We start from the raw sequence: 16,991 nt of genomic DNA, 5'->3' as shown, positions 1-16,991 counted from the left end.
AACTAAGAGCCGTGTGGAAGGCAATAGAATTCTTCAGCGAAGATATCCGAGGGGCGCACCTGCGCATTTTTTCGGACAACGCCACTACCGTCTCCTATGTCAACAGACAAGGAGGTACATGGAGTCACGTGCTCTTAGAAGAGGTGCGAAACATCATGTGTTGGTCCGAGGAAAACCTGTTGTCCATATCAGCACTCCATGTACTGGGGGAGGACAATCGGCTCGCAGATTATTTGAGCCGCACAAGCGTGGTTCCGGGCGAATGGGAACTGAAGGATTCAGTATTTCAAGAAATAGTAGAGCAATTCGGTCAACCGGAGGTGGACCTCATGGCTTCAGCAGTCAACAAGAAGCTGCCACGGTTCTACTCGCGATACCCGGCTTGGGGGTCGAGCGGGGTGGACGCCCTATCACACAGTTGGGAGTTTCACCTAGGGTATGTGTTTCCTCCAATTTCCCTCATTCACAGGACATTGTGGAAGGTCAGAACGGAGGGGGTCCAGGTCATAGCCATTCTACCCTACTGGCCCAGGAGGGCTTGGTTCCCCATGTTAGAGAGCATGGCGATTGCGGGTCCAGTGTTTCTTCCAGTGACTCAAGATCTGCTCAAGCAGGGCCCAGTCAATTGTCTAGAGCCTCACAAATTAAATTTAGCGGCCTGGAAATTGAAAGGCAGCAACTAAGAGACAAAAATTTATCCCCAGAAGTCATTGAAGTACTTCTCCAAGCGAGGAAGAAAATATCGTCAGAAATCTATTACAGAATATGGCGGGTGTTCGCAAAGTGGTCCAAGGACAAGTTCACTTTTCCTAAAGCGAACATTCCTCAAGTGTTACAGTTCCTTTGTGATGGGCTTAACAAAGGGCTTTCGGCTTCAACACTCAAGGTCCAGATTTCGGCACTGAGTGTGCTGCTAGACAGGAAACTAGCGGAGCATAGTTTAATTAAAAGATTTTGCCAGGCTCTCAAGAAAATCCGGCCTAGAGTTAGGTCAATAATCCCCCAGTGGGATCTTAATTTGGTTTTGAATGGACTAATGGAGGCTCCGTTTGAGCCATTGGACAGAGCGAAGTTAAAGTTTCTAACATGGAAGATGTTATTTTTAGTTGCAATAACTTCAGCAAAAAGAGTGGGAGAGATCCATGCTCTGTGCATTAAAGAACAGTATTTGAAGATTTTCCCGGATCGGGTAGTGCTGAGGACTAGGCCGTCCTTTCTACCCAAGGTGGTTTCCTCATTTAATCTAAGTCAAGAAATTGTTTTGCCTTGTTTTTTCCAAAATCCTCTGACGAAGAAAGAGGAAAAATTGCATACCTTAGATGTCTTGAGAGCTGTCAAGATATATCTACACAGGACAACGGGGTTCAGGAAGTCAGAAGCATTATTCGTGATTCCCCAGGGGGCGAAGAAAGGGTTGGCTCCGTCAAAACAGTCAATGTCGAGGTGGCTAAAGGAAGTAATTGCGTTCACTTACAAGAAGGTTGGTCGTGAAGTTCCTGAGGGTATTAAGGCTCACTCGACAAGGGCAATGGCGGTTTCCTGGGCGAGAGAGGCCAAAGTGTCAACTAAGGAAATTTGTCAAGCAGCCACCTGGTCTTCCTTGCATACCTTCTCTAAGCATTATGCATTGGATGTCGCGGGGTCAAGCTTTGGAAGTGAGGTTCTTAAGCAAGTCTTGGCTTGAGGTATAGTATAACCCACCCTACTGCTTTGGTACATCCCAATGTAATGGCTGCCATGAAGTATGAAGGAGAAAGCAAGGATTATACTCACGATAATACCTTTTCTTCGGAATACTTCATGGCAGCCCAAAAATTTTTGGGCCCTCCCTATTTGTGTTTTTTCCCTAGGATCAGGACGGAGACAGTCAAAGACTACGGTCTATGGGGAGGTGCCAGATTATATAGAGGAAGGGGCTGGATCCTAGGGGAAAAAACTACCTGTCTAATTGGAGAGGAGAGAGGGATGAACCCAATGTAATGGCTGCCATGAAGTATTCCGAAGAAAAGGTATTATCGTGAGTATAATCCTTGCTTTTGGGTGGGGGGGGGGGGTCATGTGAGGTGAGCAGGCCGCATTTAGAAATGTTTGGGGGGGGGGGGGGTGAGGTGAGCAGGCTGCATTTTTAAATGTATTTTTTTGGGGGGGGGGGGGGGGGGTGTGAGGTGAGCTGGATGCATTTGGAATGTTTATTCGTTAAAACACCTCAGTATAACTTAGTGGCCCTCGGGCTTAGTTGAATTTTTTTATGTGGCCCACTTGGTCCTAAAGGTTGAAGACCCCTGCTCTACATGCTTCTGAATAGCAGCCTCCCAAGGATGTCCAGCCGTTTTCCAATAACAAGTGTCTCTGTGTAATGTGTCACTTGTAATGCCTTCTCCATTTAGTAATATTACGGCAGGTGCAGTAGCTTAATAATTGGACATGGTCATGGACATTGAGTGACTGAAAATCAGGGCCAGAAAGCTGACTCAGAGTAAATGTTATGCTACAGTATGTTATAAATGTGATGTACAGTAGCTGACTTCTCTATAATGAGAGAACATGATAGACGACAGAATGATACTACAGAATTAGTCTAAACTAGTAAGTAATATCAGCTTGTAAATGAATGTAAATTGTTTTAAATTAGCAGTGAGTGGTAGGTCAAGGCCTGGTTGTAATGCAATTTAAGAATTATAATTTATTATTTGTAACTACTGAACTTGCTGTAATGAAATAAAACCGACTCCGCTCATCTGAAGTTCTAGATTGATAGAAAAATAACGTTAGCCACACTGCCCCTGGTTTGTGCAGCTATTATAAGCTGACAATTGAAGCATATTTTGGGTTTATTACGGTTTCATAAGTAATAGTAAGCGTAGTACAGGTCTGCTGGCATTCTTCCTTTTATGTCTGTGCGGATTAAAGTAAACAGAATTATTTTTAGTACTGGCTGTGTCCCCAGTATTGATAAACCTGGGTACTAGTACATAAGGATAGCAGATGGGATGTTGGTTTCTTAGCGACTGCAAAAATGTAACTTCCACAGGCAAAGAGTATGTTGTATTTTTGCATTTGATGCTTTGATCTGCAGTCACATCTGAAGGAAGGGTACAATCTTGTGGTAAAGACACATGGCTTTGCATCTGTGAAAACACAGCTGTATATAGGAAAACAAAAGTACAATGGGTTTGCTGTGTCAGTGTTCAAAAAATATTGTCTTTTGATAGATTTTCAGACTCAATTTATACTCTTGTTTACTGAAGTTCTTCCTTACTTTTTGAACCTTACACAGACTGAATGAAACCCATATGTGACATTCCTAGAATCTTGACCTGCTAACTTGTCCCTTTTTAAAAAAAATAGTATTCAGAATAAAGTGTTTGCATTTTTTTGTAAGACTAAGGGCAGTATCACATGGCTGCTTTATAAGACCGGACAGCGCAAATTGCCACGCAGCCTAAATCATTACTGCAATGGATGATAGTGGCCACACACACAAACAGGGCATACCTGACAGCTTAATACTCTTAACTGACCAATGATCTGAACAATTAAGATTAGATCAATATTGGTTATTAGGCTTCACTTGCCAAATATGACTGTATTCCTTGCATTACTGACAAGATTTAGATGTGCTATAGTTATTATGTAGCCAGTAGCAATCAAAATGTGTTCACTTGGGAAGGAATTCATACTTAAAATTCAAAAGTGCGTTTTTTTTTTACACCAATGACAAAAGAAAATGCAGAATATACCAGAATATACCATTCGATTATTTTATTTTTTATTTTTGGTGAGTATTGCTCTCAGTATGTGCTTTGAAGTACTGTAGGGGGTTCTAGGTGTAGCAGCGGTGGGGGGGGGGATGTTGGGATGCAGCACCAGAGGGCGTTAAATATGGAGACAGGAGTTTATATTTTGTGCATATTTGAGGAAGAGGTAAAATCAAATCATGGTGCACATATCTAGTATATATATATTTTTTTTTCATCTGCCTATTTCTCATAAAAAATTTAGTCAGCAGTAATTGGGACGGTGTTTTTTAAATTATAATAATAATAATTATTATTTACCTACTTGTTCAATATATTTAACTGTATTTATTTAACTGTATAAATATACAGTTAATTAAACCAATTTAAACTGTTTTTTTTTTTAAGATTATCTATAATTTGAAATCAATTGTGAATACCAGTTAATCGTAAGTTATATTGTGTAACAGACCCAGCATATATTAAACGACATATTAAATTTAATTAAATATATTTATCACCAAATATTGTGTTAATAAGGTTTTTTTTTACAATGTTCCAATTTTGAATTCCTGAGAAACCAGGATCTCCTACAGCCCACTGGAGAGGGATCACAAGATCAGTCTCCAGCAGGCCTGAAGATGGTATTAGCCTAGCAATAGGGCTTTGTGGGTCTTAAAAACTCTGGGCATGGCTAATGGAGGGCTGATATCTCCTGTGTTCTGTATTGATGTACTCTAAAAGCAGCATTTCTTTCTCCCCTCCATTCAGTTTCCACATATTTTAAGGGTACAAATGATTCAATTAATAGGCCACAAGGTATTGTAGATTTTCTATTGTTTAATAAATATTCGGTACTTGTGTATTATCACGGCGCCCAAGTTTCTTATGTGTGGCACCGTAGGAAAATCGCATCGCATGGGCCATTTTAACGGCCGTGCGATGCGATCCAATCCGATTTTCCTATGTAATTTATTCACTGCTCTCTTAGACCCGGGGGATTGCATCGCATCACACCTCCCATATATATATAGGGTGTATGATGCCATTACATTACCTATACAATTATATCATTGTATGACATACAATGAGGTTTGAGGCACCCCCCCCACTATCCACGCCACTCCGAAGCGTGGCGATTGCAGCACATCGCGTCCTCCAACCTTTTCATACCCCTACTATCCACGTCGTAGTGGAGTCGATTTTTTTTTATAGTGTGGAGAGCCAAAAGCGTGGTGTGGGGCCGTGGATTACTTTACATGTATTCCGCGTCCCCTCGGGGTGCTCGCCACGAATCGGGCTCAGTGGCTCGCTGCGCTCGCCACACTATATACATTTACCTCCATGCCGACGTGGATAGTAGCGGTATGAAAAGGTCCGAGCACGAGTTACGCTGCACTCGCCACGCTTCGGGGTGGCGTGGATAGTGCGGGGGTCCCTAAAACCTCATTGTATGTCATTATTCTATACCTAATGGCATTGTACACCCTATTAAATATAAATAAAAGAGCACTGAATACATTACATAGGAAAATCGGATTGCATCGCACGGCCCATGCGATACGATTTCCCTACGCAGAATTGCCCACTAAGAAAATAGCAAATAGCTTAGTGGGCGCCATGAAAATACACAAGTACCAAATATTCTTGACAGATCTTGATGATCTTTGCAGAACAAACATTTAATGAAATTCTAGTGTTCATTTAATGGTGACATAAATATTTATACACTATATGTGTCAATTATTACACCCAGATAATGGTTTTAATACATTAGCTATTTCATAGTAATTGGTGGATTGTGTTTTTTGTTTTGTTTTTAAGTTGTGATTACACTGTAAAACTACTGCTTTAAACTTGATACAGAGAACAATGAGTATTATGATTCCATCATATATTCTCTAATTGCACAAAATGATCTCACACCTTTGTTGATTGTCACAAGGCAATTTGAATTACTGTAGTACAGTTGTTATGAGATAAATAAGGAACCATATCTCTGTTACAGTGCTTGTTTGGGTGGAGAGCAACTTATTACTTGTGGCAGCTTTGTTTAATAGATATAAAATGGCAATATAAATAGGGTCTGATCCGATCGCGACCTGTACCCAATTGAATGGTCATTTTCAGATTCTACCTGCTGCAGGTAGGATCTGAAAAACGACCAAACGACCCACGTGGCCGCGCATTGGATCGGAAATGGGCCAAAACATGCCCAATTTACTTACAATAGGTCGAGATTGTATCTAAATCAGGTCGTTTTGGGCCAAATTGTTCTGGTGTGTATCCTACATAAGTATTTATTTCTATTTTAGTTTTGAAATGATACTTCGGCAGCTTTGACAGTGTAATAAGTGTATGTAGACTGGTTAAATGGGTTAGGACTATAACAATATACTCTGGTCAAATGAGATGGTAGACTGCATTCTGGTCCTATTGTACGTGTGTGTGTGTGTGATATATATATATATATATATATATATATATATATACTTCTGTAGCAGCTCGGCACTCTCCTACCTTCTCAGCTGTCCTGGTGCCTTCTGGAGGCTAGATATAGTGTAGATTATCGAACAAACAGCGGCACTTGCAGGGAACTTTTCAAACGTGTATTAAAGCAAGAATACCAATTCCAACGTTTCAGGGCGTAAGTGGCCCCGTTGTTACCCGCACCTTGACAAAGGGGCCACTTACGCCCGAGACGTTGGAATTGGTTTTCTTGCTTTAATACAGGTTTGAAAAGTTCCCTGCTGTTTGTTCGATAATCCACACTATATATATATATATATATATATATATATATATATATATATATATATATATATATATATATATATATATATATATATATATATATATCCGATGAAAAGAACAGGCGGCACTCACGGGGTTAACAAAGTGAAAAACTTGTATATAAAAGGTCACATCAGTTTCCCGACGTTTCAAGGCACTAAGCCCCTTTTTCAAGGTGTGAAAAAAGGGGCTTTGTTAACCCCTTGAGTGCCGCCTGTTCTTTTCATTGGATTTGTGCTTAACATTTTTGGAAGGCACCACGGCACATTGCCTAGCAAGTGCCGGCCTTTGTTTGTATGTATGTATATATATATATATATATATATATGTATGTGTGTGTGTGTGTGTTTGTTACCTCTAGGAATTTTTGGGGGCAGGGCGCCGCTGCACGGGGGCAGCACAATGGGGGTGGACCAGCCCGCCGGCGTCACAGTAGCTATACTAATGCCTCTTTTGAGTATATTACTGTAGCTGTTCTTATTGCTATAGTTAGCTACCCTATCATGTACAATGTTTAGGACAGTCAAATAACTGATTTTAAAATATGGAAATTTTTCGAAATCCATAATTTTTTTAAATATAGAAAAGTACATTTTTCATGAGTCTTTTCTAGTTAAAAGCAAAAGAAGTAGGTTGTAGAAGATATTTTTTATAATACCTTGAGCCACACGTAGTGACATGATTTCAGAGATCTAGCCATATGTTTAAAAAATGTTTGTTTATTAAAAAAAAAGCATACTTCAAATATTGCAGCTACTTTGTTGAAATGTTAGCACTTGCTACAACTCACGGGCTATATTACATTAAGCCCCTTGTTATCAAGATAAGCTTTTTGGCATTTGGTTGTAAAATCAGAGACCATTCCAATATATGCACAGTGCATTTTGGTAACTGAGCAGAGGGGGTCACTGTAACCTTTGTATATGTGCAGAATATTTTTTCTACGGTGTCTCAGAGGCCAGTTTTACCGAAGTAAAGGAACACAATGAATATGGCCTAATATCCTGTTTGGTCGTCAGGTACAAACAGATTATACATAGTTTTACATATTGTTTTGTTTGAATATTTGTTATAAATCACCGCTGTGTACTTATTTTGAATCTCGTGCCATATTGTACAAAGATAATATATAGGGATTGTTGGAGATCACTAACATCTATATTAAGTACAATGAAATTCTGTGACCAAACATTTTACAGGAAAATTGCAATATTTAATGTAGAAACATGTTAAAACTGTATTTTTTATTTTTGCAAGAGAAAATTGTATTTTTAACTTGTAACTATAGTTTCTACATTAAATGCGTCTGGAATTTAATTAGCCAAAATTTTCCAGTGAAAAACGAAGTCTGTAAAAGCATATTACCAGTTTGATAAAGCACCAGCTTTAAATCATTGTGCTATTTCTTTAAGGTAAAATATATATATTTGATGTCATAGAATTATAATAGTGTTTTTGTGGCTTTTTTTTATTATTTCGTTTTGAGTACAACAATAAAGATGGTATTCGTCAAAGATCTACAGGAGATAAAACTGTCAGAGATAAAGTACCAACCAGTCATTTTTCTAAAACATCCTGTGGAAAGTAACTTAGAAGCTGATTATTTAGTACTTTCAACTTTTGTTTTGCCAACCTTTAAAAAAAACACCTTAGTGTCCTGTCAAATAGCAAATAAATACGCAAATTTTCTATGTATAATTGTCCAATAACGACATCAAACCTAAACAGTATTGCAATGTCTACTATATTTGGTCAAAAGTATAGCATAAGTTGTGTAAATAAGGTAGATAATCAAGTGATATAATTTATTATAAACTATGACGTGTTGCATAGGGTATGATCAGCTTGAATGTCAGTACATTTTGAGTGTTAAAATAATTGTATCTTTTTATACTAATACATATCCTCAAAGTAACTCTTAAATCTTGTGTGCTTTTATTTCCAAATTATATTACTATTGAATATTACTGTAAAATCTACACCGAAATTAATATTTGCTATACTATTTTAGGTTTTGTCTGTTAGATATTATATACATTTTATTTGCTATTTTACCTCATTTAAGTCTGTGTATTACTGTATAACGATGTTGGTTTTGCATTTAGTAGTAGCTTACAGAGCAGGCAGTACTTTAGTGCTGACTAAACACAGTTTTTACCTCCTCTCTGCTGACACCAAGCATCACTGATCCACTGTCTGAGTCATGCAGTTTTCTATATCTGTGGTGTCCTTTATTGTTGCTTCTTATTTTATAATCAAATATTGTCATCTTGTTTCTAGTTATCTTATGTATCAACATATAGTAGTCATTTGTAATGATGGTGGTGTAAACTGGCTTGACATTTTATAGCAGAGCTTTTATACATATAATAAAATGACCTGACCTGTCATCTAATCTATGTAGCTTAAATATGTACTTATTATGTTTTATGTTTCCTAATGAAGACTTTAGGTTTATGTGTAGCTGTTAGTTTTGAGAATAGGTTCTACTTGTTTGGACAAGGCTTTGGTAAGATTTGGGCTATAATACAACATTTGTTTTGTTTGCAATCTCTATGCACACGGTGAGATATGGTCTAATGGTGTGTACACATGGTGAGAGTAACTTGCTATTCAATTTAAGATTAGCATGCTCTACAATCTTTGCTATCTCTGTACTATCTACATACAATTTATGCTATCTACATTTGATTTGCACTCTATAGTCATTGCAGACCTGTCTATCTGGGTTTCGATTTGTGATGCTACGGGAGCGCGCATCGGGATCGCAAGGTAGAATACCTGTGCGATCTGCATGCGATCCTGATGCGATTTTGACTATATAGTCAAAATCTCAAGCTGCTGGTGTTTACCTGTATGCACACACCATAAGTTTTCTTCTGTTTTTTTACTATAAACAAATCAGTAGCTTATGTGTTTTGTAAATATGTATTAAAAAAAAAGTTGTTGTACTGTAATTACATCTGTAATAAATAAGCACCTTTTAGCTCCAATTTTATGTATTTCTGTATACATTGAAGTTAAACCTTGTGATGTTGGAATAAAAGGTTTTAATTTTGTGTCAGTCATTTTTTCTCTCAGTATTAGGAAGTAAAAAGTATTTGGAATTTTCAAAACACCTCCCGACTGCATCATAGCTTTGAATTTTAATATATTCTAGTTGTGTGAGCTTCAGTCACATTTAATGTCCATAATAAATTAAGAGAAGATTTTTAATTTCAAATTTCATGCAGCTTATCATCTAGACTTTATTAGTTAAAGAGGAAAAAAACTTGAGTAGATGAAATTTTAGAGGAGTATTTATCAAAGCTTTGAAAGCGATACAATTGTGAGAGATAAAGTACCAACCCATCAGCTTCTGTCATGTTTCAAACACAGCCTGTAAAATGTTAATTAGAAGCTGGTTATTACTTTAGCTCAGACAACTTTATCTTTTGACAAGCTTTAAAGGTTATTCGCTGTAGAAATGCCTGAATTCCATATTTGTAATGTTGATTCCATGGCTTCCACAACAGAGCTGCACATATCTATCTATCATCTATCTATCTATCTATCTATCTATCTATCTATCTATCTATCTATCTATCTACAGTATCTATCTATCTATCTATCTACAGTATATAACTGTATATACCTATATATATTAGGCCTAACCCTAATATATATATAAAAAAAATGCTATGGGGCAGATGTATTAAGCCTTAACAAAAGATAAATTCAAGTGTGATAAGGAGAGATAAATGTCCAGCCAATCAGCTTGACTTTTTTAAAACACAGCCTGTAACATGGCAGTTAGCAGGTGATTGGCTGGACATTTATCTCTCTCTATCACCCTTGCATTTATCTCTTGTTAAGGCTTAATACATCTGCACCTATGTTCCATAAATCTTTCCTGAGTCATCTCAACCAAATTCCTAAATAAGTTAAGTGGTTAGTTTTCACATATATAATGCACAGTATTTGCACTATAAATAGGATCAGGCATTCCATTAGGAACAATAAATGTAGTTGTTTTTTTTTTACATATTTGTATCTTTTTGTGTCTTCATCAACATTGTTTTAGGTATTAAGCTTAAGTTTATAAATGGCAGCTTGAAATAATGCTATCTTCTTGATGAAATTCTGTAGATATTGTGGTCATAATGTATTCAAATATTTCTTTCCCCCAAAAAATAAAGATAAACCTCACTTCAGCAACTTAGAGACATTCCGAAGGGAAGGTGCAAAAAATGAATTTTAGGATATTTAATCTTTTACCGTACACAAACAAAAGAATAGTCTACGTATGTAAACTATTGTTTAGTAGTACTATACTGTACATTAAAGGAAAAATAGCCTGTACTGTATATCACACTGTACTGCAAAAAAAAAGTAAACTGCAGTGCTAAAGAAAGCTGTCCAGAAATGTTTCTAGTTTTTGAAGGGGGGGTCTAAGCATTTAATCCTCCTCTGGACTGCCTATATTTTTTATTCACTAACTTAAATCTTTTTTTTATAAAACATTTTTTTTTACTGATTTGTAGATACAATATTGAATGCCATGGTATGTGTGGAAGGATGTACATAAGGTTACGGCACATCACTGACCGAGTAGACAGATTGTTTGGAGGGGCTGGGAACAACCTGGCTTGTCGTTGGTACACATCGGTACCAACGACAAAGTTAATTGAAGGTGGGATGTCCTCAAGAAAGAGTATAGGGAATTAGGTATGAAATAAAAAAAGGGGACATCTAGGGTAATATTCTCTGAATGACTACCAGTGCCACGCGCTAGCCCAGGGAGACAGCGGGCGATCAGGGAGGTAAACGTGTGGCTAAAGGACTGGTGTAGGAAGGAGGGATTTGTGTTCATGGAACACTGAGCGGACTTCTCGGTCAGGCGCCATCTTTTTTGCTGTGATGGATTGCACCTGAACGAGGAGTGGGCTGTGGTGCTGGGGGGGGGGGGGGGGGAGGGATGGTTAGAGGGTTGGAGGAGATTTTAAACTAGGCAATGGGGGGGGGGGGGTGTGGATGTAGCTAGATACTATGGAACCCGTAGTGAGAATAGTAGGATTGGGGTCAAGAATCAACTTGGGGGAGGAGGAGAGGGTTAGAACATAGTTACAGGCAATGTCTGGGCTACTGATAAGGGTAATATCGTGGGTAATTCCCAGGGTGCTCCAGGAATATTATGTAATAGCAGTAATCTTACCTCATTACAGCTCTTAGGTACAGATGATCTTAGGGTATGGGAAGGAGTAAACAACATAGGAAGAAGTTTCAAAACTGTAAATAGGTCGGGCAGTGGCATAGTGGGGAGGGCTGTAGAGAGTCTACTGAGGGGGACGTGGGTATGAGGAAGTTAGTAAGGAATACAAATAAGTCCAGAGGAGAAATGAAACACAATGTTAGGGATGCAACTAAAAATAAACATAAATTAAAATGGCTACTGGCTAATGCAAGAAGCTTTGCAGGTTAAATCAGGGAACTAGAAACTGTGGTCACTAGGGACGATTATGACATTATTGGTATTACAGAAACATGGTGTAACAAGTCGCACAACTGGGCATTAAGCATGGAGGGAAATACACTCTACAGAAAAGACAGGGAAAATAGAAAGGGCGGGGGTGTGTGCCTATATGTAAAAAATAACAACATCGTGTGAGAAAGAAATGAGCACAGGTACAGAGGAAGATTACACACGTGGGCAGAGATAACCGACAATAACAAAAAACCTAATTACAAAATTTTAATAGGGGTATGCTATAGACCGCCAAACATAAACTAAAGGGACGAGTCTCTTGTTTTAAACCAAATCAAACAATCATCAGATCAGGGTCAGGTATTAATTATGGGGGATTTTAATTTACCTGATATTGATTGGAAAAACGAAACATGTAAAACTTCAAGAAGCAGTGGTTTCCTAAGCTTTCTTAAAGACCAGTTTATCACACAAACGGTAGAAGCTCCAACTCGTAATAACGCATTATTGGATTTGGTATTAACAAATAAAATAGATCTAGTTTCAAACACAAAAGTAATTGAACATCTAGGGAACAGTGACCACAATATGGTTTCACTGAAAATCAACTTCAGTAAATTACATTATAAAGGATCGGCAAAAAATACTTAACTTCAGAAAAGCTAACTTTTAATTATTCAGAGAAGCCCTAAAAAGAATTGTGTGGGAAATGTTTTCTGAGGGGAAAAATGCTGAGAAAATGTGGTATACTCTAAAAAATGTACTAGAATCATTAACTATTAAATACATTCCTAAAGTAAATAAGGGTAAATTCAATAAATAAAAACCACCATGGTTGGACAAAAAAGTTAGGACAGCAATCAACAATAAAACAAGAGCATTTAAATTCTATAAAAATAAATTAATGAGGAGGCGTTCACCAAATACAAAGAATCAAACAAAATTTGCCTACACGTTTTAAAGCCGTTTTTTTGGCAGCTTGAACAGCTCTATTTCAATGGCTTGAAACGTGTCCCTTGGGGGTTAAATGGGTTGAATGTTTGAATGGTATTAAATGATTTTTAAAACGGTTTTCACCTGCAATGTGAAAGGTCTCAAGGCTCAGACCCGTTTTAAAGTCCCATTTAAGAATACCGTGTCATTACCCATTTCTGCAATGTGAAAGCATAACCAATATAACTGTAAAAAGTTTTACAGAGGATAAGGGAAAAGCAGAACTGTTAAATGAGTTCTTCTCATCAGTGTTTACTAAGGGAGAGCAGACTGTGGAAAGCGCACATACCACAAATGGGATGAACAAGTTGGACCTCAATGTTGATTTCTCTACCGAGGAAATAATATTGAGGCTCAGCAAAAATCAAAACAAATAAATCACCTGGGGCAGATGGGATTCATCCTAGGGTACTAATGGAATTAAGGGAGGAATTAGCTTCCCCTCTACATTATATCTCTTGATATTTCACTATCATCAGGAAAGGTACCAAAAGACTGGAGAATAGCACAGGTAGTGCCATTATTCAAAAAAGGAGGATCCCGCTAATTACAGACCTGTTAGTTTAACATCAATAGTGGGTAAACTATTTGAAGGATTTTTAATAGATGGTATCCAGGAATATTTAGACCTTCATAGTTTACTCAGTAATAACCAGCATGGGTTCGTGAAAAAACGTTCATGCCAAACTAATCTACTTGGTTTCTATGAAGAGGTTATCAAAAACCTTGGTAATGGAAACGCTGTAGATGTGATTTTCCTAGATTTTGCTAAAGCCTTTGACACAGTACCATACAAGAGGTTCATAAATAAAATGGAGGACCTGGGATTAGGGGCAAATATCTGTAGATGGGTAGGGAACTGGCTTTGTAATAGAGAACAAAGAGTGGTTGTGAACAGTGCTGTATCAAATATGATACCAGTACTAAGTGGAGTGCCACAGGGTTCGGTTCTAGGGCCCATTTTATTTAACATTTTTATTCATGATATTGGGATGGGGTTACTCAGCAATGTATCCATCTTTGCGGACGATACAAAACTGAGCAGGGTTATTAAATCATCAGAAGATGTCACCACGCGTCAAAAAGATCTTCACAATCTAGATGAGTGTGCAAAAAAGTGGAAGATGAGGTTCAATGTGGATAAATGCAAGGTCATGCACCTTGGGAGACATAACCAGTGTGCTAGTTATAACCTAAGTGGGGAGGAATTTGGTAATTCAGTACTTGAAAATGATCTAGGAGTCCAAATAGACAACAAACTGGGGTGTAGTAATCAATGTAATATAGCATAAAAAAAAAGGCCAAAAAAATTCTAGCATGTATTAAAAGGGGCATGGAAACTAACGACTCAAAAGTAATTATGCCTCTGTACAAATCATTGGTTAGACCGCACCTCGAATACAGAGTACAATTCTGGGCCCACATTATAAAAAGGACATCATAGAATTAGAAAAAATACAAAAAAAAGCAACAAAGCTTATTAGGGGAATGGAGAATTTAAGCTATGAGGAAAGATTTAGCAATTTGGGACTATTTACACTAGAGAAGAGACATTTAAGGGGGGACATGCTCAACATGTATTAGGGGCCAATATAAGGAACTGTCAAGCACCCTTTTTTCTGCTAGAAAGGAATCTAGGACGCGAGGGCACGAATTTAGATTAGAAGAAGAAAAAAAGATTTTCTTTAGCTAGAAGGAAATATTTCTTTACAGTCATAGCAGTCAAACTTTGGAACTCTCTTCCTGGAGAAGTGGTGTCAGCAGACACTATAAATACTTTAAAATAAGGTTGGATAAACATTTATTGGTTAAAAACACCCATGGGTATGAATAAGTAACATAATATGTCTTTAAAATATCAGAACATACTATACAACAAGGGATAAACTATTATAAACATAGGTTGAACTAGATGGACACAAGTCTTTATTCAGCCTCACCTACTATGTAACTAGCAAGTTGTACATCCCACCCTGTGTGTATGATACCCTCAGTGTGTCTTTGTATTAGGCTCTGTCTCCAACATCTATATGTACCTGTCTATTTGTCTCTCTGTGTGTCACACTGTGTATATAGCTGGGTACACACTGAATGATGCGTACCCAGCTTGAGGGGCTGACCTATCGAATTCTGAGTACACACCAAAGCGAATCCAACGAAGGACAGAATGATCACTGTTCTGTCCTTTAATTAGCATACATGATGTCACTATCAGTATCGCCTGGTTAGCCATGCAGTGTGGCCGGCCAGGGTACACACTAGCCTATCCGATTTATGTTATTCTGAGTATGCTGAAAATGACATTATATGCTGGCATCATCCCAGTCCCTGTGTCACACCTGCAGCCCGAATTCTGCCAGACTCAATAATCTGCTCTACAACTGAACTAACATAAGTTAATTCTCTGAAGGATGCCAATAATTCAAATTAATCAGCTTTGGGGTATCCTTGAAAGCAGGATAAGTAGAAATTATAGGTCTTTTCAAAATAGTCATCTTTCAAACAAGATCTTGGGAGAGATTGACGGTGACATTTAATAGAATGCGATTTATAGTTATTTTTAAATTCGCCTCGCACTTAAAAAAAAAAAAAATGTTTTTTGCTGCAAATTTCCATATTTAATGAGGTGCGTATTCCAGGCAAAAAAGTGCGATAATGTGCGATATTTAGGCATGAAAATGTGCGAATTTGAGGAAATGGCATGGGGTCCCCCTCCTGAGCATAACCAGCCCCGGGCTCATTGAGCCGGACCTGGTTCCAAAAATACGGGAGATGAAAAACGTAGGGGTCCCCCGTATTTCTGAAACCAGCACCGGGCTCCAACAGCCCGCGGTGTCATGCCACAAGCGGGTGACACATTTTACATAATGTCCCCCGGCCGAAACATGAGCACCATCGCTGGTCAGCCTCGGACGGGGTACCTGGAGGAGTGGGGACACCCTCCAGGCTTCACCAGTCCAGGGCTGAAGCCCGGGGATTGGACACCGGCCTGATAGGGTTAAATCAGACATTCCTGACATTGCTTTATACAGGTGAACTACAAGTGCCAACAGACATCCCCCTCATGCTGGGACTTGGAGAACCACAAGTCCCAGCATGCAGGGTATTACTGGGCCCACTGGGACTTGTAGTCCACCAGTAAAAAGAATGTTAAAATAAGACACACACACAGAAAAGTATAACTTTATTACACACAGCTCACCCCGCACTGAATAGCCCCTGTGTGTCATGATCCTCCCTGTCGGAGCACCAGCAGTCGGCACCCCATGTTCTTTGAGGGCAGATTACTTTGGACCCAAACGCCCCAGTTTCAAGGGACCAAAATCATTTGAAGCCCACTCAAAAGTTCTTCAATGTGATACTGGTCTCATGTAAATTAGAGATGTGCAGGTTCGGATTTATCCGGATCTCAAAATGGGATCTCATTGGCTATCCAGCTGTCACATGTAATGGAGCAAAAACATGTGACAGCATATAGTCAATAAGATCTCAATGCAAACAGGAGTGAAAAGAATAGATATATTGCACATCCAGCCGCACAGCAAGTGACCTTTCTACAAAGGTTTCTCAAAGACCTTCACCAAAAAACACCATGGAGGAATACTTCACTATTGCATGCCATTTTTTATTCCTCCATATGTGCCGAGTGGAGTTGAAAAAATCAGTGACACAAGACCCCAAACGCCGGATAAGTGCCTTTCTCAATCTTTGTTTACATAGTCAATAAGATCTCGTTTTGAGACTCTGGTAAATCCGGACCTGCACATCTCTAATGTAAATGGGTCAGTTGGTTTCGAAGATATAGCGGTTAAACGAGATAGCTGGTTAAAAGGGGGGGGGGGGGTTCTCTCCCCTCACACCACAAAATGCAGGGACTAGGCTGGTGTAAAAGGTCATTGCATGATCCAGGGACCATATTGCTGTGTCCCTGCATTTTCTGGTGTGAAAGGGGTATTATTTCAAATAGCCCGGACCTGCAGTGCTCTGAATACAGCTGTGCAGCC

General features: G+C 38.6%; 1 protein-coding gene across 4 annotated transcripts in view; it reads left to right on the top strand.

The window, feature by feature from the left end:
• Positions 1-16,991, top strand: part of CLYBL (citramalyl-CoA lyase) — a 400,072-nt gene that overhangs the window by 39,825 nt on the left and 343,256 nt on the right. The window lies entirely within an intron of this gene.

The sequence above is a fragment of the Crinia signifera genome, chromosome 2 (genome assembly GCF_055691185.1).
Source record: "Crinia signifera chromosome 2, ASM5569118v1, whole genome shotgun sequence".
In the NCBI taxonomy this organism is placed as follows: domain Eukaryota; kingdom Metazoa; phylum Chordata; class Amphibia; order Anura; family Myobatrachidae; genus Crinia; species Crinia signifera.
This window is presented reverse-complemented; position numbering and strand designations above follow the sequence as displayed.